The sequence below is a fragment of the Manis javanica genome, chromosome 13 (genome assembly GCF_040802235.1).
Source record: "Manis javanica isolate MJ-LG chromosome 13, MJ_LKY, whole genome shotgun sequence".
NCBI classification, from domain to species: Eukaryota; Metazoa; Chordata; class Mammalia; order Pholidota; family Manidae; genus Manis; species Manis javanica.
The window spans coordinates 14,399,174-14,424,391 of NC_133168.1; positions in this window are offsets into that span (position 1 = coordinate 14,399,174).

Consider the following 25,218-nt stretch of genomic DNA (forward strand, 5'->3'; position numbering starts at 1 on the left):
AATAGCAAGTAATAATAACTGTGTCTTGCCTTTACTCTGCCTTCATTTTGTGTAAGAATTTTATTGGTACAAACTTAGACAATCCTACTAATTCCTCCTTCCAAAGAATTTAAAGATTTCATTCCACCTTGGCAGAACAGTAACCAAGGAAAAAAAACTCTAGAGGTAACTCAAAATAAAACTAATAACATGCGACTATATTCAAATTAAAATATCATATTAATCTCTATGGCATTTTGAAAATAAGACATTCTGTTGAGTTAGAAGATCTGGGTTCAAGTAATTCATTGAAACAGCTTAGGTAAAGTCCCTGAGATGCGGTTTCTGCACCTGTCAAATTGGACTATATTCTTTATTTTACACAATTATTGTGAAGAGAAAATGTTAATTTTTGTAAAAGCAATAATGAGGGTCTGTACCAATAAGGCAATGCATTATCCTGGCAAAGATTAGGGGGATAAGAAGGCTAAAAAGCAACCTAGCTTACACATTGAAGACCACCAGACAGCAGTGCATTACAAGTATATTGCCACCCATTCCGGGTAGGTACCACAAATTATAGAGTGTCCATCTAGTATTTATTGAGGACACTATTGCACCATTTGAAAAAATATATATAGATAGACAGCATCCCTCCTACAGAAACCTGTAACTATTACATATTCTAAGTAAAAACAAATTACGTGATACATTATAGAATGGGCAGGTAAATGAATTGGGTGAAGTATCACATATTTTCTTTTCTATTTTGATAATGTTTAGACATGCTATGCTTCCAGTAGTTTATCACTATGCACTATAGACTTTTAAGTGGAATAGATGTGCATTGAAATTCTATTCTGAAATATAGACCACGACCTGGTCACAACAAACAAAACACAGCAATTCTATGGCAATCAACACATTATCTGCTTGCAGTGTATATTATACTCATTGATAGTAGTGTGCTCTAAATGACTTTTTGCAACATTGAACAAGAGACATACATACTAACGCTTTTTAACCAAATGGGTCAGATGAAAAGGAGAGTGCATGATGGCAGCCATTTGTAGATTTTTTTTCTTTTTAATTTAGTGTATTTTTCAATTTATGAAAATGTCAATCACAAAAACTTTTATCTTTAAAAAACAAAAATTGTTATAAGAGACAGGTTATTCATTAGTTAAGCAATGTGATAAAGCTAAAAATATTTTAATCTGTATTGCAAAACAAACATGTTCATTAAGAAATGGAGATGTGCAACATCATTTTTTTTTTACAGTTTATGTTACTTCTCCTAGAATCAATTTAGCTATGTGTACATAATAAATTAATTTATCAGAATATCCACACTGCATGCAGAATCAGTTTTCCTGAGTGCCTATAAAGTTCCTAGTTCTACTGTTCAAACTCTATAGAAATTGTATTTATTAATTCCTTTAATATTCCTGATAATCTTTACAATTGATTTCTCTCCCAAAGTAGTCCAAATGGCTAAATGTGATCCATTAGTTACTATCAATCAATCAACTTACTATGTAAATCCAGAGCCTTCCAGATGTACTTGTTTATGCCTCATTTGTACCTACTGACCAGGAATCATGTTTATGTAACAACTGGAGCATTAGTGTATAATTAATAATGATACTTCTTCTTACTATTGCTTATGCTCTGACCTCTAGTGAAGCTTCTAGTTACCTTTAATGGTAGATCTGTGGAATTTGTAAATAGAACTGTCTTTGTAAAGGATTTGGCATTCCAAACTTATTTTTGATTTAAGATCATTAAGCTTTTGGGGAAAAAGCATCTCCTTCAGTATTTGTTTCCCAGAACCATATCTAAACTGTTCCCACGTGTCATACAATGGATCTATTTTCATCCCTCAGATGAAGATCATGGCAGGCAACACCCAAGACATCCCCAGTTCAAAGCATTTGACACTCAGTGTGGGAAAACCAGCAAAGATCAGGGGCACGGAAATTCCTCTACAGACTCTAAAAGCTTGGACTCCTACTACATCTCTCTCTTCTTCTCCAACCCTTATTATTACAAACATTGGCAAAGTAAGAGATAGTTTCTCACTTGGTATCCCAGATGTGAAAGTGAACCACTTGGTGACAAGAATGCCTATGAGAAAAGCGAAGAAGTCAGGTAGATCATCTTCTCCCTAATGATACAGAATCAGTGGAAGAAAGAGGTGGTAAATGCCACAGTCAACGTCCTAGTTCATCTGTCTTATGTTTTAGTTGGCTTTACTGAGGCTGGCGCATAATCCCTCAAATTCACAGCCTTACAAAACAATGTTTCACAAAAGAGAAAATAAAAACAAACAAAAATAACTGGAATTTTCAGAACTTGAAATGTGATAGTATATGAAGTCAGTTGTGCAAATTGTAAAAAAAAATTAAAAACCGTATCATTCTAGCATAAATTCTACTTTTTTCCTGTGGCAATGGGAAAAATCAAAAAATGATCAAGATGAAAATTTAAAGAAGCTGTGATCATCATCTCTAGCAATTACCCCTTTTCCATATCACTGCATGCCCCCCTTAAATATTTTTCATGCTCCGATCCTCAGTCCTTAACCTTTTCTCTTACCTTGAATCCCTTCTCCATATATATTTCTCTACTGATTTGCATATACAAAATTCCTTCACTCTCTCTCTCTCTTTCATCTCTCAGCCTCTTGCTTCATGATTCTGTGACCACTTAGGGGTGATTCACCGGCAATATCCACCTCTCCCTAATTCACATCCACGAATGAATCACCCTATCATGCCCTCATCATAAATGGTAACCCCTTCCTTTCTCATACTTTCCACATCTGTACTTTTACTGTGCTAATGTATCAAAGAGGCTGAGTTTTTAGCTAAAATATTAGTGAAATTTAACCTGAACTTTTCTCTAAAAAAAAAAAGTCAATCTATTCCGTTCTTTTATGTGTATCATAGCCACCATCACCAGCAATATTCAGCTGTACATTCCCCTTTATGAAATTTGTTATCTCTTCAAAGTTTTAAATATTAGAAAATTCTACATTATCTCCAAAGTATTTTTTTTTTTTTGGTGGGGTTATACTTAGCGAATGAGAAATCTTGATGGAAAGTGTCAACTAACTGATGGTGAAAATAGAGTAGTTAGACCAAACCCTGAGAAATCAGAAGTTAAAAAAAAAAGGAAAAAAAAGGTCTACTAGAAACACAGCCCCACAGCCTCTGCAGCTCACTGCTACCTTTTGCTTCCACATACTTTTCCCATATTCTGCCAGTGCCCTGGATCAGTCCTTCTCCAAATTCCCCTATGACACGGGTTAACAAAGAGAATTGGGTAGTATTGAATAAGGAATTCCCAAATTCTTTTACCAGAAAGTTAACAGAGGAAAACGTTTTCTCAGAATTCCCAGCTAGACTTTCTGAGTCAAAATCCTGCTGGCACATCATGATACATACTAGCAGATCCATGTAGCATCATCATTCATATAGAACTGTACTTCAGCAGTATAGGCGTGTAGGCATATTTAGACTGCCCTGAGATTCAAACTACATATTTTGCCTCAGGGTTCCAAACAACAAATATCCAAAAGACTTTTGAGAATCTAATCCATTGGCAATTTGGGGGTTGTTTCTACCTGTATTCATTATGGGATTATCAAGATGACCAATGAGGTAGTATATTTGGAAGAACTTTGAGAGCCTGCTTAAGAAAGTATTACATAAGTGCAAAGTATTGTAAAGAAGCAATGGAGGAAAATGTGTTGGCTGAGGAAATAATTGGCAACAGGGAGAAAGCAACATTTCTTGCAGCTGGACAGAAAATGTGAGGCATTACTGAGCCAGGTGAATGGAAAAGGGATTTAGTTTAATTGGAGGAGAATGATAAGTGCCAGCAACTTGGAAAGAAGTGGAAAGCAGATTTGACTGTTTGGAGAACATTCTTCAAAAGTACCTGATGAAATATCCAGATTGTCAACTGGACAGTCACCCTAAGTTTTTTCCCAGGTGCCAACTCCTTGCCTTTGAATTTCAGTAAAATATGTTATTAAAGGGTGTGTAGGTGGGTATTTATGTCTGTATGTGTATGTGTGTTCGTGTGTAATCATTCACACAAATTAAAATAAGTATTATAACATTAGGATATCCAAAAATATGCAGAGTTCACAAAGAAAACACTTCTCAAAGAGGCTAATGAACATTATTCTAAATAACCTTGGACATTTGGTTACATTAAATTTAATTATCTTACAAATTAAAATTTTATTGAATGGGTTTTTCTTTTTCTTAGATATATTTTTTAAAGATTTTATTTGTTTAAAACTGACAACATAAATTGTCAATTGAAGTTTTATTTGTACCTGTGATACCTTATTTTTAGTTAATAATGATATAACGAACACCACAATACACCACAAAGGACACGGTCCGTAAGTCAGTCAGTATAGATGAGATTACTTCTCTCACAGGATACAAAACAGAAAATAGTTGTGGGCTTTATGGAGGAAAGGAATGATGAATAGAAATAATTTATTTGTTAATTTGTATTTATATAAATAATACTACTCACAATTCTATAAAATTTCCCTTTATGTCATCACATCAAAAATCTCAGTTCTCATATTTAAGGCAGATGTGGAAAGAAATATTCCTCCTTGAACCCACTGTCCTCTGGCTTCCATAAAACTTGTAACACTGTGCTACCCAGTAGCATAGCTGTCATCCCAAAGTGGCCTTCAGAGGGGAATTTCCTTTCTGTCCTGTGCTGGGTGACCCCCCTTGATTCAACTTTGTTTTAGCTGTTCCCTCATGTTGATGAAACAAAACTTTTGTAAACTTCTGAGAATGGAAATATGAAATGTTAATATTTTTAGAATTTGCGTGCGTGTCAGTGTCTTGCTGTCATCACTCTTGTTTCATATGTTGACATGATATAGAATTTTATATTGAACTATTATTAAAAAAAAAAAAACTTAAAGGCACAACTCCATTTTCTTCCTGGCTTCAGTACTACACTCTCTTACGTTTGGTGCTATTCTAATTTCCTAATCTTTGTCTACCCTACTTTTCTCCTCTCTGAAAAATGCTGACATCTTCTCTGTGTCCTGTGTCCTCTGGCTTCCATAAAACTTGTAACACTGTGCTACCCAGTAGCATAGCTGTCATCCCAAAGTGGCCTTCAGAGGGGAATTTCCTTTCTGTCCTGTGCTGGGTGACCCCCCTTGATTCACCTTTGTTTTAGCCTGGAATTTTAAAATTTAACCAAATACGGTATTTTAGTGGCTTTTTTAAAATTCCATGATGTTAGTTACAATGTGGAATTCCCTTCTAGTGTCGAACCTCTTGCCCTCCGATATGGATAATAGTCACATATTATTTCTTTGATCATTCCTCTTTCTTGGTTTTTCTCTACCTTCTATTTCTGAAATTCCTATTAAACTTTATATTTTCTGGAAAGTTCCTCGAATGTTGTCTTTAAAATTCTGTTTTTATTTTTGCTTTTCTTCTCATTTCTTTTTTTAAAAAAAATTTTAGGTAACTCCCCTCAGCCCTTTTTCCTAAACCTTCTTAAAATATTTTGTTTACAAGCCAGAGACGGGTAAGATTCCTCAAGGGAGGAACAACCTAAGACAGGCACAGTCGCAGGGGGGCCATCAGGTGAGAAATGGGGATCAACAGAGGTGAGGCTTAGAACCTCACCCCCCCTGCTTTGAGAGAAATCTTCTGCATCCATGGATGTTTTGTTGCCCTTGTCTAGCTTGGATTAATACTTAGTCCATAGGCACACACCTGATCATCTACATTTGCCCTCTTACAGCACTAAACTATGTTTTCTACCTTTATCTTGCATCTACCTACCACTTCAGCATTTTATTAAAAATAAAAATAGTAATAATAATAAAGGGAGAAATGTGGGATCAACATATAAATCAAGTATAAAAATCAAACAAATATTCATATTTGACCTGATTGTTTATAGTTCATAATGCGTGATCAAAACCGAAAGTTTCTGTGATGACTGCCCTTGTACTGTTCACCATGTAAGAATTTATTCACTATGTAAGAATTCGTTCACCATGTAAGAACTTGTTCATTATGCTTCAGAAGATTGGAGACTGACGAGAATTAGGCTTGAGATGGATTAATGATTATACATTGAGCATTGACCCCCCTATACTGAATTTTATTGTTGTTAACAACCATTTGATCAATAAATATGAGAGATGCCCTCTCAAAAAAAAATTTTTGTTTACATATATAAATATAAACAAGTTAAATGTTATATATCTATTTCATATATATATATTCTTAGATATGTCTATAGTATATATGTGTGTATATATAGCTCTTTGTAGGTTGATAAATGTTCCTTTTTTATGGCATCATATTCTTATTTCATAGATGTAATAGGATACTAATTTTAATAGTAGACAAAATCTATTGAACACTTAATGTTCCAATTAATAGTTTTAAGAATTTAATCTGTCTTAATTTTATCCTTTAATTTGTATGAGACCGTTTTTAAATTTTGTTTTATTCATTGCTTCTACGTTTTGAAATGCATTTTTTAAAAATCTTTTCTTTTCCTTTCCTTAAATCTTCAATCATACTTTGCATTAGGATTAAAAATTCAATTGGATACACTGTGTATGGGGCAGGGCTTGCCCACTGAAGAGTTTGAGTAGAACAGTAGGGCAGAGAAATAGCCTTTTGCTTGTAGGATGCCCCTTGTGGTGGAAAGAAATATAACATGGTGCCGTGATCTCTACTCCCTGGTGTTAACATCTGTGAGTGACAGTACTTGGGACACAATGGCCTGTCAAGTGCTAATCAGCTCTCTACAATCAAAGTTTGTCAAACTCGTATGTACATGTGCATATCTATCTATGTTTTTATCTACCTATAGACATAGAAACATATGTACATACATACATATATATACATACATGTACATGTGTATATATATGTGTGTGTGTGTGTGTGTGTGTGTGTGTATGTATGTATCAGAGTTTGGCAGACTTTTCCTGTAGAGAGCTGATTAGTGCTTGGCAGGCCATTCTGTCTCAAATACTCTGCTATTATAGGGCAAAAGCAGCCATAGATCATTGTAAACGAATGGGCTTGATGATATTTTAATAAATCTGTACGATGGGCACTGAAATGTGTTTTTCAGTTACTTAAGTGTATAGAACTCATCCTTAGCTCAAGGAACATTTATGCAAAAGTAGGAAAATTTGGTCCTGAAGCCATAGCTTACTAATCCATGGTATACATATAATTGCATATATATAATTGAAGTTTGTTTTAATTTTATAAGGAATGTTAAAGCCTATATAATCTTATATTGCATTCTTCCATTTATATATTACTAAAATGTGTCCATATTTACCTGTTGCATTTAGTTAATTTTGCTTGCTGTCTAGAGCATTTATGAGATCATATCAGAGTTCATGCAAACACACTCCTGTTGGTGGGCAATTGGGTTCCAGGTATGGAACCTCCAATTCCTGAGCCTTTTCTGACTTTGGTAGTGGGAATCGGCTTCTGTTAGTTAACTTCTTCTTTTGGAGTGTGATGTGCCAGTTTTCATCATCTGCAGAGTCCGTACACCTACTGTCTTTCAATATTCCCTTGAAATCCCTCTTATTATCTCCTCTTCCATTCTCATTCTACTTATTCTTGCAGATATTTTAATGTCTATAATGACATTTTTTGAAGAAAGAGGATATAGAGGTAAACACGTATTTTCCACCACACTTAACTGTAATTTACTTGAATCTAGTTTACGTAGACAATTTCAGAAGATGTGTTTTAGGAAAGATAAAAGTTAACCCAGAAGATTCATTTCTGGCCTGATGGAATGAGTACATAGGCGATCCTGTCTCAAAGAGCAACCAAAAAGTGACCAGAACTGTCAAAAAAAAAAAAAAAAACCCAACAGTCATTTCAGCCCTTAAAATAAAAAGCTTAAAACAAACTGAGGAGAGTTTATAACTGAAAACCACTAAGCATGGCATAGGAGTAGCAGGAGTCTGTGGCATTCCTCCCGGGGTCTTTTCTCACTGCCACCCGCGCACCATTGGTGAGGAGTCAAAGCAGGACAAGTCTAGAAAACCAGCAACTTCAACCCAACTGCCAGAAGACACTTACTTGATTGGGAGTTTTTAAAGGCATTTAAAATGGAAAGCAAACAAGGAGAGCTAGTGGCTCAGCTAGACATAGGTTTCAGTAAAACTTGAGCAAATAACAGACCTGCAAACCAGTGAGTGATTTAACTGGGAGTTTCAAATGATGCAACAACCACGGGAGCTTGATCAACTTCCAGTCTTTCTCAGGTGGATCCTAGTCTAATACACTGCAGAGGTCAGAGTACGCTAAAATTATCTACACATCCTTGGCTGAAACTGCCTCCACACAAATGCACAGGGGATCCAACAGTATGTAAAAAGGAGACAGACTAAAAAACACTCTGAACTTTGAATGCACTTCCCAGTCTTTTGTTTTTTGTTTGCTTGTATGTTTTGTTTGCTTATTTACGTTTTTATTTTTTGCTTGTCTGCATTAAATCTGTGAAATGTATCTCCTCTACAATGTGTGTTCATTTATATTTCTGCACTCAGCTTTCTTCTTTTCTTTTGATTTTAGTTTTGAAGCCCAACTTCCTTATGGTAACCCTATGTCTCAGAGCTTATTGTTTAGCCATTTATAGGGCATAGATTGTACTCAAACGTCTTGAGCCAAAAAGAGTTCCAAAGTTCCCCTCTCAAGGATTGGAGAAGATATCAAAGAACTGTAAACCTCATACATTGCTGGTGGAAATACAAAATTATGCAGTTATTTCAGAAAAGAGTTGACAGTTTCTTAAAAAGTTAAGGGAAAAGGTCAAGATGGCAGTGTGAATAGAGCAGCAGAAATCTCCTCCCAAAACCACATATATCTATGAAAATATAACAAAGACAACTCTTCCTAAAACAGAGACCAGAGGACACAGGACAACATCCAGACCACATCCACACCTGCGAGAACACAGCGCCTAGCGAAGGGAGTAAGATACAAGCCCCAGCCTGGCGGGACCCGAGTGCCCCTCCCCCCAGCTCCCGGCAGGAGGAGAGGAATCAGCAGGGAGGGAGAAGGAGCCCAGGACTGCTGAACACCCAGCCCCAGCCATCCACTCCAGAGTGCAGACACAGTGCATGCGGGGGGTCCTGGATACTAGGGAAACAGGGCAGCTATACCGGTGAGCAGGTGCCTGAGGTCAGTGCCGGAGAAGAAAGAAACGCGAGCAGCCATTTTTTGGTTTGTTTTGTTTTTTTTTGGTTTTTGTTTTTTTGTTGTTTTGTTTTGGCGAGTGCTTTTTAGAAGTCTTAAAGGGACAGGGACCACAATACTAAGGAAACAAGGCAGCGAGACCAGTGAGCGGGTGCCTGAGGCCAGCGCCTGAGGACAAAGAAAAGCGAGCAGTTTATTTTTTTATTTTTTTTATTTTTTTAAATAATTATTAATTTTTTTTGTTGTTGTTGCTGTTTTGTTTTGGCGAGTGCCTTTTTGGAAGTCTTAAAGGGCCAGGGTGGAACAATTAGTCCAGAGGTAGGAAATCTGGGGATCTCTGGGCACACTAACACCCTGGGCAGCAGGGAACACGGAAGCCCCTTACTGAGATAAATAGCTTCCCAGCAGCTCCCCATCCAACGGAGCTCCACCATTTTGGAGCAGCAGTCTGAGCCAGGCTATGCCAATAGCAAAAGCAGAGATAAACTCCATAGCAGCCAGGCAGGAAGCAGAAGCCCTGTGTGCATGCAGCTTCCGAGCACAAGCCACTAGAGGTCGCTATTCTCCCAGGAGAGTAAGGCCACAAACCAACAAGAAGGGAAGTTCTTCCAGCTGTGATTTGTTACAGCTCTGCAAACTATTTCTATCACCATGAAAAGGCAAAATTACAGGCAAACCAAGATCACAGAGGCAACACTAGAGAAGGAGACAGACCTAACCAGTCTCCCTGAAAAAGAATTCAAAATAAAAATCATAAACATGATGATGGAGATGGAGAGAAAAATGCAAGAGCAATGGGATGAAGTCCAGAGGGAGATCACAGATGCCAGGAAGGAGATTACAGAAGTGAAACAAACTCTGGAAGGATTTATAAGCTGAATGCAAGGATAAGATGCAAGACGCCATTGAAGGAATAGAAACGAGAGAACAGTAACACATAGAAGGTGACATAGAGAGAGATAAAAGGATCTCCAGGAATGAAACAATATTAAGAGAACTGTGTGACCAATACAAAAGGAACAATATCCATATTATAGGGGTACCAGAAGAAGAAGAGAGAGTAAAAGGGATAGAAAGTATCTTTGAAGAAATAATTGCTATAAATGCTGAAAACTACCCAAAACTGGGGGAGGAAATAATCGAACAGACCATGGAAATACACAGAACCCCCAATAGAAAGGATCCAAGGAGGAAAAACACCAAGACACATAATAATTAAAATGGCAAAGATCAAGGACAAGGAAAGAGTTATAAAGGCAGCTAGAGACAAAAAGGTCACCTATAAAGGAAAACTCAGAAGGCTAACATCAGACTTCTCGACAGAAACCCTACAGGCCAGAAGAGAATGGCATGATATATTTAATGCAATGAAACAGAAGGGCCTTGAACCAAGGATACTGTATCCAGCACGACTTTCATTTAAATATGATGGCGGGATTAAACAATTCCCAGACAAGCAAAAGCTGAGGGAATTTGCTTCCCACAAACCACCTCTACAGGCCATCCTACAGGGACTGCTCTAGATGGGAGCACTCCTAAAAAGAGCACAGAACAAAACACACAACATATGAAGAAGGGAGGAGGAGGAATAAAAAGGGAGAGAAGAAAATATCCAGACAGTGTATATAACACCTCAATAAGCGAGCTAAGTTGGCAGTAAGATACTAAAGAAGCTAACCTTGAACCTTTGGTAAACACGAATTTAAAGCCTGCAATGGCAATAAGTTCATACCTCTCAATAGTCACCCTAAATGTAAATGGACTTAACACACCAATCAAAAGACACAGAGTAATAGAATGCATAAAAAAGCAAGACCCATCTATATGCTGCTTACAAGAAACTCACCTCAAACCCAAAGACATGCACAGACTAAAACTCAAGCGATGGAAAAACATATTTCAGGCAAATAACAGCAAGAAGAAAGCAGGGGTTGCAGTACTAATATCAGACAAAATAGACTTCAAAACAAAGAAAGTAACAAAAGATAAAGAAGGACACTACATAATGATAAAGGGCTCAGTCCAACAAGAGGATATAACCATTCTAAATATATATGCACCCAACACAGGAGCACCAGCATATGTGAAACAAATACTAACAGAACTAAAGAGGGAAATAGACTGCAATGCATTCATTTTAGGAGACTTCAACACACCACTCACCCCAAAGGATAGATCCACTGGGCAGAAAATAAGTAAGGACACACAGGCACTGAACAACACACTAGAACAGATGGACCTAATAGACATCTATGGAATTCTACATCCAAAAAAACAGGATATACATTCTTCTCAAGTGCACATGGAACATTCTCCAGAATAGATCACATAATAGCCCACAAAAAGAGCCTTAGTAAATTCCAAAATACTGAAATTCTACCAACGAAATTTAAAGACCACAAAGGTATAAAACTAGAAATAAATTCTACAAAGAAAACAAGAAGGCTCACAAACACATGGAGGCTTAACAACATGCTCCTAAATAATCAATGTATCAATGAACAAATCAAAATAGAGATCAAGGAATATATAGAAACAAATGACAACAACAACACTAAGCCCCAACTTCTGTGGGACGCAGCGAAAGCAGTCTTAAGAGGAAAGTATATAGCAATCCAGGCACACTTGAAGAAGGAAGAACAATCCCAAATGAATAGTCTAACATCACAATTATCGAAACTGGAAAAAGAAGAACAAATGAGGCCTAAAGTCAGCAGAAGGGGGGACATAATAAAGATCAGAGAAGAAATAAACAAAATTGAGAAGAATAAAACAATAGCAAAAATCAAGAAAACCAGGAGCTGGTTCTTTGAGAAAATAAACAAAATAGATAAGCCTCTAGCCAAACTTATTAAGAGAAAAAGAGAATCAACACAAATCAACAGATTCAGAAATGAGAATGGAAAAATCATGACAGACTCCACAGAAATACAAAAAATTATTAAAGACTACTTTGAAAATCTATATGCCAACAAACTGGAAAACCTAGAAGAACTGGACAACTTCCTAGAAAAATACAACCTTCCAAGACTGACCAAGGAAGAAACACCAAAACTGAACAAACCTATTACGAGCAAAGAAATTGAAACAGTAATCAAAAGAACAAAACCACCAGGTGGGACGGATTTACCTCAGAATTTTATCAGACATACAGAGAAGATATAATACCCATTCTCCTTAAAGTGTTCCAAAAATAGAAGAGGAGGGAATACTCCCAAACTCATTCTATGAAGCCGACATCACCCTAATACCAAAACCAGGCAAAGACCCCACCAAAAAAGAAAATTACAGACCAATATCCCTGATGAAAGGAGATGCAAAAATACTCAATAAAATATTAGCAAAACAAATTCAAAAATATATCAAAAGGATCATACACCATGACAAAGTGGGATTCATCACAGGGATGCAAGGATGGTACAACATTTGAAAATCCATCAACATCATCCACCACATCAACAAAAAGAAAGACAAAAACCACATGATCATCTCCATAGATGCTGAAAAAGCATTGGACAAAATTCAACATCCATTCATGATAAAAACTCTCAGCAAAATGGGAATAGAAGGCAAGTACCTCAACATAATAAAGGCCATATATGATAAACCCACAGCCAACATCATACTTAACAGCGAGAAGCTGAAAGCTTTTCCTCTGAGATCAGGAACCAGACAGGAATGCCCACTCTCCCCACTATTATTTAACATAGTATTGGTGGTCCTAGCCACGGCAATCAGACAAAACAAAGAAATACAAGGAATCCAGATTGGTAAAGAAGAAGTTAAACTGTCACTATTTGCAGATGATATGATACTGTACATAAAAAACCCTAAAGACTCCACTCCAAAACTACTATAACTGATATCGGGATACAGCAAAGTTGCAGGATACAAAATTAACACACAGAAATCTGTGGCTTTCCTTTACACTAACAATGAACCAATAGAAAGAGAAATCAGGAAAACAATTCCATTCACAATTGCATCAAAAAGAATAAAATACCTGGGAATAAACCTAACCAAAGAAGTGAAAGACCTATACCCTGAAAACTACAAGTCACTCTGAAGAGAAATTAAAGGGGACACTAACAAATGGAACCTCATCCCATGCTCATGGCTAGGAAGAATTAATATCGTCAGAATGGCCATTCTGCCTAAAGCAATATACAGATTTGATTCAATCCCTATCAAATTACCAGCAACAATCTTGAATGAACTGGAACAAATAATTCAAAAATTCATATGGAAACACCAAAGACCTCGAATAGCTAAAGCAATCCTGAGAAAGAAGAATAAAGTAGGGGGAATCTCACTCCCCAACTTCAAGTTCTACTACACAGCCACAGTAATCAAGATAATTTGGTACTGGCACAAGAACAGAGCCACAGACCAGCAGAACAGATTAGAGACTCCAGACATTAACCCAAACATATATGGTCAATTAATATTTGATAAAGGAGCCATGGACATACAATGGCAAAATGACAGTCTCTTCAACAGATGGTGCTGGCAAAACTGGACAGCTACATGTAGGAAAATGAAACTGGACCATTGTCTAACCGCATATACAAAAGTCAATTCAAAATGGATCAAAGACCTGAATGTAAGTCATGAAACCATTAAACTCGTGGAAAAAAACATAGGCAAAAACCTCTTAAACATAAACATGAGTGACCTCTTCTTGAACATATCTCCCCGGGCAAGGAAAACAACAGCAAAAATGAACAAGTGGAACTGTATTAAGCTGAAAATCTTCTGTAAAGCAGAAGACACCATCAATAGAACAAAAAGGAACCCTACAGTATGGAGAATATCTTTGAAAATGACAGATCCAATAAAGGCTTTACTTCTAGAATATATAAAGAGCTCACCCACCTCAACAAACTAAAAACAAACAATCCACTTAAAAAAATGGGCAGAGGAACTGAACAGACAGTTCTCCAAAAAAGAAATACAGATGGCCAACAGACACATGAAAAGATGTTCCACATTGCTAATTATTAGAGAAATGCAAATTAAAACCACAATGAGATATCACCTCAGACCAGTAAGGATGGCTGCCATCCAAAAGACAAACAACAATAAATGTTGGCGAGGCTGTGGAGAAAGGGGAACCCTCCTACACTGCTGGTGGGAATACAAATTAGTTCAACCATTATGGAAAGCAGTATGGAGGTTCCTCAAAATGCTCAAAATAAACTTCCATTTGACCCAGGAATTCCACTCCTAGGAATTTACCCTAAAAACACAGCACTCATGTTTGAAAAAGACAGATGCACCCCCGTGTTTATCACAGCACTATTTACAATAGCCAAGAATTCTAAGAAACCTAAGTGTCCATCAGTAGATGATTGGATAAAGAAGATGTGGTACATATACACAATGTAATATTACTCAGCCATAAGAAGAGGGAAAATCCTATCATTTGCAGCAACATTGATGGAGCTAGAGGGTATTATGCTCAGTGAAATAAGCCCAGCGGAGAAAGAGAAATACCAAATGGTATCACTCATCTGTGGAGTATAAGTACAAAGGAAGAACTGAATGAGCAAAAGAGCAGCAGAATCACAAAACCCAAGAATGGACTTACAGGTACCAAAGGGAAAGAGACTGGGGAGGATGGGTGGGTAGGGAGGGATAAGTGGGGGGGGGGAGATGAAGTAAGGTATTAAGATTAGCATGTCTAAAGGGGAGTGGGAGAAAGGGGAGGGCTGTAGGACACAGAGAAGACAAGTACTGATTCTACAGCATTTTGCTATCCTGATGGACAGTGACTGTAAAGGGGCTTATAGTGGGGACCTGGTATAGGGGAGAGCCTAGTAAACATAATATTCTTCATGTAATTGGAGATTAATGATAAAAAAAAAAGAAAAAAAAGAAAGAAAGAAAGAAAGAAAGGGGGATTACTCCTTGATAAGATAAAACTAACTGTAAATCAATGATTAATGCATGCTTTAAATATCCTTAATTTTGGTCATTTAAAGGGTGTCAGATGATTAGTTATGGAAGTACATTTTTCTGATAGTATTCCTTTCTCTTAAAAAAAAAAAGCGGTTCCTGCGTGGTGACTTCCAGTAAGTTCTTCACAATTTTATAAAGGCATATCAAAGTGTAGGCAAAGTGTCTGTTTGTGTTTATACAGAGGATCAAAGTCTAATTTGGCTACCCAGAAAATGAACTAAGATACAATATGAAGAAGAAGTTCCAACATCAACATACTGTGGAAGGGTCATTCCAGAAGATGATCATCAAAAAACGTCAACAAAGATCCTGGTGCTGTTGCAGTTGTCGCTGCATTCATCCCACTGGTTCCTGGAATTGCCATTGGAATGAAGAAGGAGTTATCTAAGCTGGCCTGTGCATACAGTAAAATAACAAATTTGACTAGATCTATACTGTTGGAACTCAACCAAGAATTAGGAGAAGTGCAAGTTGCAGTGCTCCCAAATCTTGAGACTACAGATTATCTACTGTTAAAAGAACATATGGGAGGTGAACAGTTCCCAGGAATGTGTTGTTTTAAGTTGTCTGATTTTTCTCAAACTATCCAAATTTAGTTAGACAAAAATCCATCATATTATAGATAAGTTTTCACAAATGCTTAGGGTGCCTAACTGGTTTTCTTGGTTTCACTGGAGACAGCTGGTAATTGTAGGTCTGCTTTGGTTATGTAACTGTATTCCAATTATGTTAATATGTGTGTGCAATTTAATTAGTAGTTTAAAACCTATACATGCTTAAGTTACTCTACAAGAAGATATGTCAAATAAATAACCAATCTTCCCATGTTTTCTTCTGTCTGCTACTTCTATAGCTTTATAACTTCCTTCCTAATTACAACCCTTAAATAGAATTCGTGCCTCATATCAAATTTACCGAGTATCATAATTCCTCCAAGTGGTAAAGATACCTCAAGACAAATGCTGGGCATAGAAGCCACAGGGCATAAATCTTCAAAGAAGTAAAAAGCTAACCTCTTCAAACAATATTGCTTCTCTCGCACTTACCAACTTTACATCTCCCTGTCTGGCCCCAGAAGATGACTGGTTAGCCAGAGTCAGGTAAGATTCCTCAAGGGAGGAACAACCTAAGACAGACACAGTTGCAGGGGGGCCATCATGTGAGAAACTGGGGATCAACAAGGTGAGGTTTAGAATCTCACCCCCCTTGTTCTGAGAGAAGTCTTCTGCATCCGTGGATGTTTTGTTGTTTTTGTCTAGCTTAGATTAATACTTAGTTTATAGGCACACACCTGATCATCTACATTTGCTTTCTTATAGCACTAAACTATGTTTTCTACCTTTATCTTGCATCTACATACCACTTCAGCATTTTATTAAAATAATAATAATAATAATAAGGGAGAAATGTGGGATTCACATATAAATCAAGTATAAAAATCAAACGAATATTCATATTTGACCTGAGTGTTTATAGTTCAAAATAATGCGTGACCAAAACCGAAAGTTTCTGTGATGACTGCCCTTGTACTGTTCACCATGTAAGAACTTATTCACTATGTAAGAATTTGTACACCATGTAAGAACTTGTTCGTTGTGCGTCAGAAGATCCGAGACTGATGAGAATTAGACTTGGGGTGGATTAATGATTGTGCATTGAGTCCCCTGTACAGAATTTTATTGTTGTTAACTGTTAACAACCATTTGATCAATAAATATGAGAGATGCCCTCTCAAAAAAAAAAAAAGAGTTAAACACAAAGTTAGCATTTAATCCAGCAATTCCACTTTTAGGCATCTACTCAAGAGAAATGAAAATATGTATTTATATGAAGATGTGTATATGAATGTTCACAACAATATTATTAATAGCAGCCAAAAATGGAAACAATCCAAATGCCCATTAAGTGGTGAATAAATAATCCAAATGTTGCATATCCATATTTTGGAATACTATTCAGCAATTAAAAAGAATGAAATATGGATACATCTTACAACATAGAGAGAACTCAGAGATACAATGCTATATAAAAGAGGCGAGATGCAAAATGCTATTTGCTAATTTAGAGTCTTAGTAAAATTATCTTTAAAATATAGGTTTTGTATGAATATCATATAAGGAACAAAGGACAGTTGACATTATGTAGTACTTCCTAGTTAATAAGATTACAATTAACCACATAATCCTTATCATTAAAAAGATAATGTATGGTTATGCTGATAATAGGAAAAAGCCAAGTCTTTTTTGTTGCTTTTTTAAAATCCAAAATCCAAATGTTTACCATAGAATAAGATTTTACAATGAAGAGATAGTGATATAAAATTAAACTACTCTGTTTCCCTGTAATATTAAAACTGTGTTAGAGCAGGGGACATTTCCTTCATTGGTCAAAGGTAGGCTATATTTTCAAAGGTAATACAAAATTTAAGGATGAAAAATTTACACAATGACAAGAAAAGGGGTGAATGTAGAGAAAGAGAAAGGGGTTTTAATTTAAAATATAATTCTAGGAGGGAGAATATAAGCTCTTGACACTTTCATGGTATGTATTTATGCTAACTTTATAACAGAAAGGTAGTTACAGATTTTAAGATGCACATGAAAACTAAGAGGTTCTTTATTGTTTGTGCTGTTCATTTATTAGATGAAATTATCACATATAAGCACATAATCTCGAATATAATGGATTCTAGACAATTTCAAAACATGCTACATTGAAGAAATTCAACCCAGAAGATACTATCTTTGAAATAATATCTGTGAATATGAAAATAATAACATCTGAGAATAAAGAGCATCAATTACTTTATAAGTATATCTAAATACTGCCCTATTCACCAGGGTTCTGTACATGCTAATGCATTAATTATCTATGCTTTCACTTCATAATGACTATAAATTGTAATACAGTTTCAGGGCTTGTTTAGAGCACCTGTTTCTTCCTTGAGGAAACACAGATTGGTCCACATGTCTGTGATGTATGCGTGAGACCTTAATCACGCTCAAGGAGGCTGCTTGTGACTATAACCAACTTCATTCTTCAATGTGGCAGAGGTGGCTTGTGAAATATAGACACATGGCCATCCAATGAGCTTAGTCTGAGAGGTGAACTCTGTGCCATGAAAACGGTATCCAGCTCAGCTAAAGATGTATGAGCAAATGATACAAACTTGCTTTATGCGTTTTGTTCTCCAAAAATACAGCAGTTCCAAGAAGAAAGTCTTCTCTTTTTATTAACTCCCTCACATTCAAGTAGCATGAATTCTTCAAATAAAGGACCTTTATTATGACTGGTGAGAGGCTTTGATATTGCCATGATTAGTGTAAAAATATTTCAGGTGCTGATCTGAACATGTGTGCGAGCTTCATTCTTTCCTACAGATTATCTACCTAGTTCCTTTTTGGGTCATGATATTAGCTTTCTCTCGGTTTCTCTCCATGACCATACCAGTGTCAGTATGAAAACTTTCTCTACTTCTTCTGGAAATATCTTTCTGAATTTCTCTGCCTCACTGACTCTCTTTCCCATTTCAAAGGTCAACCAAATGCATTTTAATTTAATCCCATGTGCTGCTTGTTTTCTTTTCCTCCTGCTATTTTTGTTTTGCACTATGTAGCTGTATTACTTTACCCACAAGAATTTTGAAGTCTCTGTTTTAGTAATAAAATAAATGAATTTTAAGAAGGAAACAAACAAAAAACCCCAAAATGTGCCATTGATCATTTCAGCTTTCAGATGCAGCTTAAACCAATATGTGACCAGTAGAAATGTGAAATAAAATAAATCTTATATTCAAGACCTGAGTTGGAATTCTCCCAGTCTAAAGTCACTGTAATCAAGTATATACTTAAGAAAAAAAAAGAATTTTTCAATAGGTCATAATAATTGACAGATACACAAATTTGGAACAAACATGTCGACTTACTAAACAGTATTCAATTCTTATACAAAGAGAAACTTAAGACACATTACCATTTATAATTTTCTCTCTGATGAAAATATTTTTGCTGATTATATATGTAAGATATTCATTTCAAATATGTGAAGAGAATATGTACTTAACATAGAAAAACTCATTTAAATAGATATGAGAGATGGAACCTCAGTGCAAGAAGGTTTGCATTCCAATTCTGTAGTTTGCTGGAATACTTTCAGTTTAGGGAGCTGTTCCTCTAGAAGGTAACTCCCACTCCAGAAATGTGATATACTGCTTAGATTTCTTTTTAAATATATCAGTATTTCTTAAACATTCATGTACGTCATTAGCTACTATTCCACAAGCATGGATGGTATATTTTGACAATAGTTAAGAGAAGTGCAAATATTTAATGTTATTAATCCTCATTTTAAATGGTATGACTTCGTAAGGGGATAAAATAAGATCTGGCTTGAAGAATGAGAAGGAAATGACGGTGTAAAGAAGAGAGAAAAAATTGCTGAGGAGTTATTAAATGTCATTCTAATGAAGTGCATTAAACGCACTGTTTCTAATATACTGCAGCCCCAAGCATACCTCTGGCTTAATCCTTTCCAAAATGAATGTAAATATATTTCAATCTGTTAAAGAAAGTTTTCTCGCATAGAAATGTCTATTTTTTAAATAGAGATTCAAAGGCCAGACTCGCATCGTGGAACACCCTTGACAGTTCTTGCTGGACAACCTTTACTACTCAAAAAAAGGACACCTGTTTATCCCACATCATTACAAAATAAATAGAAGAGTAAATAACGCCACAATCTGCTGATTCTGAACATGAAACAATTTTAAAGTTACAAGGTTACAAGGATTACCTGGTTGTATGGCAGTGATGATAAGAAGTATTAAAATGCCAAATATCACTGTACTTAGAAGATATGTCTTTTAACTAGGCAGGGAAAATCACCATGCCTTTACATTAGCCATGATTCAAAAAAGAACATGAAATATAGCAAATGCAATATTAGCAATCTGTGTTTTGTTCTTGATCTTCCTTAAAGAAATATTATCAGAGAAACTTGCTTGGCAAATACATGATACTGCTTTGTATATCTGCCTGTATTTCAGGAAAAAAATTCAACGTGAGGATTTTTTTGGATTCATTTACATTCCAGTGGTGCTCATTGTACTCAAAGCATCATTTCATGGGGTTTCACTTATCTAAATGAAAAGCACTTTTATTTTAACAAACTATATACTAGCACATTCCTTCAAAATAATGCATATTAATTAAGACAAGTATTTCCAATACAGAGATAGCACAGGCACTATTTTTTACATGTGTTTTCCATTACAGGTGCAATGATGGTAAAATTTGATATCACCAAAGAACTTCTTTCTTTTAGGAGACTTTTAAAGCTACATGCAGATAGCCAATATCAAGCAATCTCCCATTAATGAAGCAATTATTGGGAGAGGCTTTCAGGGGGGTGTAGAGTCAAGCACACTGCTTGCAGAACAGCATCTAACCAATATACAAGATCAGGGAATGAAAACAGGATCTGCTCTGAAAATGACATCTGATGATACTTGTTTAAGTGGCTGTTAGTCAAACTAAGAACACAATTAACTGTAATGGTAGAACATCATCTGATGCTCACACAAGGCCACCATTAATGTCTTACATGTTCTTTTATTTGACTAGTGCTTTAAGAAACAAGTATTCAGGAAGCAATTAGACCTACAATCTCTTATGTGCTAAAATAGTTAAAATAGAACAGATGCTCGATGATTACTAATTTAAAGTTGAAACATTTATCTAATGCAAGTTTTAAGTGAAGGATAGCACTTGGAATCACCATTGCAAATTAATTGAGAGGAACATTAAAAACAATAAATGGGATTTGTCTAGAGCTGCAGTGCATGTCAAGAGCTCTTCCATAGATTATTTGTTCCATGTGTCTGCTGAGATTCCTTGTTCTTTGACAGTTAAATAAATCAAGGCAGCCCCCTTCTGCCCCCCATTCAAGGCAGAATGGAGTCCTTACCAAGATGCCTACAAATTTCCAGGTGGAGGAGAACTTAAGTTTTCATGGTCACTTCTTGCTCTAAGTCCCAGTTCCCCCTTCCTTAAGTTTTTCCAAAACTAGGAGTTTGTATATAGGCTTTGGGAAAAAAACAAAGAACCTTAAAACAGACTGAGTTCCCCGCCCTGATATTCTAAGTCCCACCACTGGTATTCTGCGCGCTTCTGTCCTTTCCATGTTGTTTTTTCCTCTGTGTACTTCAAGGGCCCCCTGTTACCTTTCTGTAGCTCAATGTCTCTCCACTGACTCTGAAGCTAACTTTGCATGTCCAAAATCTCATTAACCTGCTTTGCTACTTGCTCTGTTCTCACAGGAAGGCTTGTGCAATGTCTCTCTCCATAATTTTGCATTTTGCTTTGCACTCTCAAGAAGCATTGAAAGTAGTTACTTGCCCACTGGCAAAATACATCTCCTTTTTAAGTAGAAGCAACAACTACATAGCTGACAAGATAAGTGTAGCCATTAAATATTAGAACATCCCCGTGACATAGGTATTACAGCCACTATTCCAATTTCGCAGATGAGGAAAGTGGAGTTCAGGGCCATATTCTGGCTTTCTGTGTTCACACAGAAAGTAAATGTCAAAACAAGGGCTTGAATCCAAGCCTTCTAAGCCTCTGTTAGTCTGTATCACTGGCATTCCATGGAGTTTCTTTTTGTAGTATGTTATCATCATCCAATTTCGTTGGACATGAAATTCTCTGTAAATGAAATAGATGCACCTGTTTTTTTTTTTTTTCATAAAGGATGATTTACAGAGCCTGGAGCTTTCTCCATCAAGTCTACACTGGATTCTGTCTTCCATCATGGTTTACATGTGACTGCAGAGCCGGGAGGAGTAACATCAGGCATGGGACGTGCACTCTGCACTGTTTCTCTTCCTTCCCAGCACGGCTTTGTGGTTATGCTGACACAGGTCTGCAGCAGGATGGGAAGATGAGAGGATGAATGAAGCTGAATGATTCCAAAGTTGCACGACAGCTGTGCAAGCTGGGACCCCTTCTCACTGAACGCAGACAATGCGCGGTATTATACCTGCTGCCTCCTTTTGGATCTCTTTAGAAAAAACAAAACAAAAAAAAACATGGCAAATTTTTCAAAGTAGAGATAATTTAATACAGGTAGAATTGGGATGAATTAGATGTGCAAGTGAAGAAGGAACTGAGAATTCAGTGGGGCACTTTAAGGCAATAAGGCAATCTAGACCAGCGAGAGAAGGAAGCCGGAACATCCCAATGGTTTAAGCAAAAGTGGGCAGCAGCGGGGTAGCCAGAACCTGGAAACCAGACCATGCAGCTGGGCTGCTCAGTGGATCTGGGCGGTGGGGGAGATGCAGCTCTTCTGTAGGCTATGAGGCAAAGCAAGAGAGAGCAACTACCTCCTGTCCACCAACCAGCTAGCTGCCTGTGCTCCTATTTCAGAACTAGTCAAACCCAGCTGTCAAAGGAGCTTGAACAAATACTTTCATAAAATAAAACACCAAGCAGAGCAGAAGAGTGGGAAATGGAGCAATGTGCAAATCAAAGACACACATGTCCCGAAACATCCATAGCTATAAAATGCCTCCACATTTGTCAGCTGTAAATCCAGTTAATGAATAACTTAAATGAATAAGGACTCTACAACTCTGGTATCTCAAAAAAGATTCCTGGGATACAACAGTTATCTTCTTTAGTGTCAATATTAATGATATTACTAATTTTACTTTATCAAATAAGTAATTAAGAATTACTTATTACTTTTAAGTAGTCATCTAGGCAACCAAGAAAGCTATTCATGACCAGTAACTTAATTTTCTCTCGAACGTTCCCTCACCGTTAAGATTTGTTAGGTGTGATCTGCAAAGTAATTCGCTGGTTCTAAGGGCCTTTTCTTCAAGATAGGCGATGATTTATTTCATGTGGGTCACTAGTGTGTTTCTCTCTCTTCTAGGAAATTTTCTCATCCTAAAAGACATCAGCGTGAGTTTCTGGAATACAAGGGGCTAAGAGAGAAGGGAGTTTCCGCAGAGAGTCTGGGAATGGCAGGGAGACCACAGAAGAGCCATAAGTACTTCCTTTAAAATGTTGCCTAAATCAAATACTGCCTTCCAAGAACCAGACTGAAAAGGGAGAAACGAGGCCATCTTCTTCTACAGGTGTCTGTGAGACTGAGGGTCATGGTGGACCTCTGTTCAGAAACAGAAGCCTACTTGTCGGGCACAGCAGAACTTGGCCCAGGAGATCTACTGATGCTAACCATTTGATGAGGGACATGAGGATATTACGTGATGGATGACAGATACAGCTCCTTGGGCTTGCAACTCACGGGTGTTAAAACCATCCTTCTTTTCCTGTTCCCTGTGCTTGTTCCGACCAAACTTGTTACCCCAGGCTTAAGAGGCATGGACTTATGCTTAACAAATAGAAAGTGTCTGTGGAGTATTTTGTTCAAGGTTAAGATAACCTTTTATGAAGGTTCACCAGGTGAGACAATGTTCAAGAGGGAGACTGGGAAAAATAAGGATTTCTTAGGTTCCATGGAATGATTTTTAAGTATTTTCCTCATGGAAGAAGTTTTGACTAATCAAAACTGCTAAAAGACAATCATATTTTAGTTTTAAGTTTGGTAGGAAACACCCAGTTTGCATTGTTATAAAGCATGACACTAAATCCAGAAATTTGGGAGATATATTTGGGGTCCTTTGCATCATAAGTGATGCAGGTATTACCTGGAAAATGTTTAAGTAAATATTAGTGATATTTAACATACCTAATCATTCTCAACTTTCCTACACTATTGCGATATGTAAGGTGGTAAATTTCCTCCTTTTTTATTCTTTTTATTGTTTCCCTTAGGTTCGTCTTCATCTCAGTCTTCTCACTGTAAACACGTTCATGGGTTTTGATCAACTGGCCATGGTTTTATTTGGATGACAGGATATATTATGATTTTTATTATTATCGCTGGCTGTGGATTTATATGGTCCTTTCCTATAAGAGCTGGAGATATTTACTAAATCTGAAGATAATTTGCTCAGTGGAGACAGATTGAATTTATCAAAAATCTTAATAGCCTACCAATCTATATATTTATTTCATTCTAATCCCTAATACCAGCAAACATCATTGCAATAAGCTTTCTAAATTCTAAATGTTCACCTAATGAATATTCACTGTAATTGAAGAAACAAAAGAAATAGGAAGTGCAAAGCAATTTGACATGAAAACATGTATTAGGCCTGTGCCATGTCTTCTGAACACCAACCTAGACTCATAGAATAAAATAGATTACGAAGGATAGTTTACTCAGTATTTGCTAACTAAAGGGATTAACTTACTCTATGATTTGATCCCAAATTCCAGAATATATTAAAATAACTTATTTTCTTGTCTAACTCTGACCCTGGTATTTTTTTTTAACAATTCTTATTCCTTAAGAAATTTAGAAAACTTCATAAAACAAATACGTAGTTTACTACATTATCAAAAGGTGAACATTCTTGTAAATGCCACTCATGTCAGGAAATAAAATGTCACCAGCCCCCCAGGAGTCCTCTATGTGGCCCCCTAGTCCCAGCCCCTTATGTCTCCACTGAGTTACTTCTTCTGACTGTTACAGTACCTGCTTCCTTTATCATCCTGTTGTACTTCCATAGACACTGAAGCTTAGTTTTGCCTGTTCTTTTTTTTAAGATTTTGTTGTAATTTATAGGATTTCCTTCCATGACTTCTCTTCCTTGAAATCTTTTTGTTACAGAACCTGGATTATCTGTCCTATAGTTTTCCACAGGCTGAATCTTGCTGATTGCATTCTTCTATAGTTTAACATGTTCTTCTGCTTTTCCTCCAAATTTGCAATTGAATCTAGAGGCTTAATCAACTCAGGGTAACTTTTTGTATTTTATAGGCAAACCTACTTTATAGTTGGTGTTGTATTCCTCATAAGGGATCATAGGAAGCATTTAATAACCAACTGTCTCTTTTGATAAAATTAGAAGCCCTTAATTCCCAACCCCTAGATCCTTTAATTCATT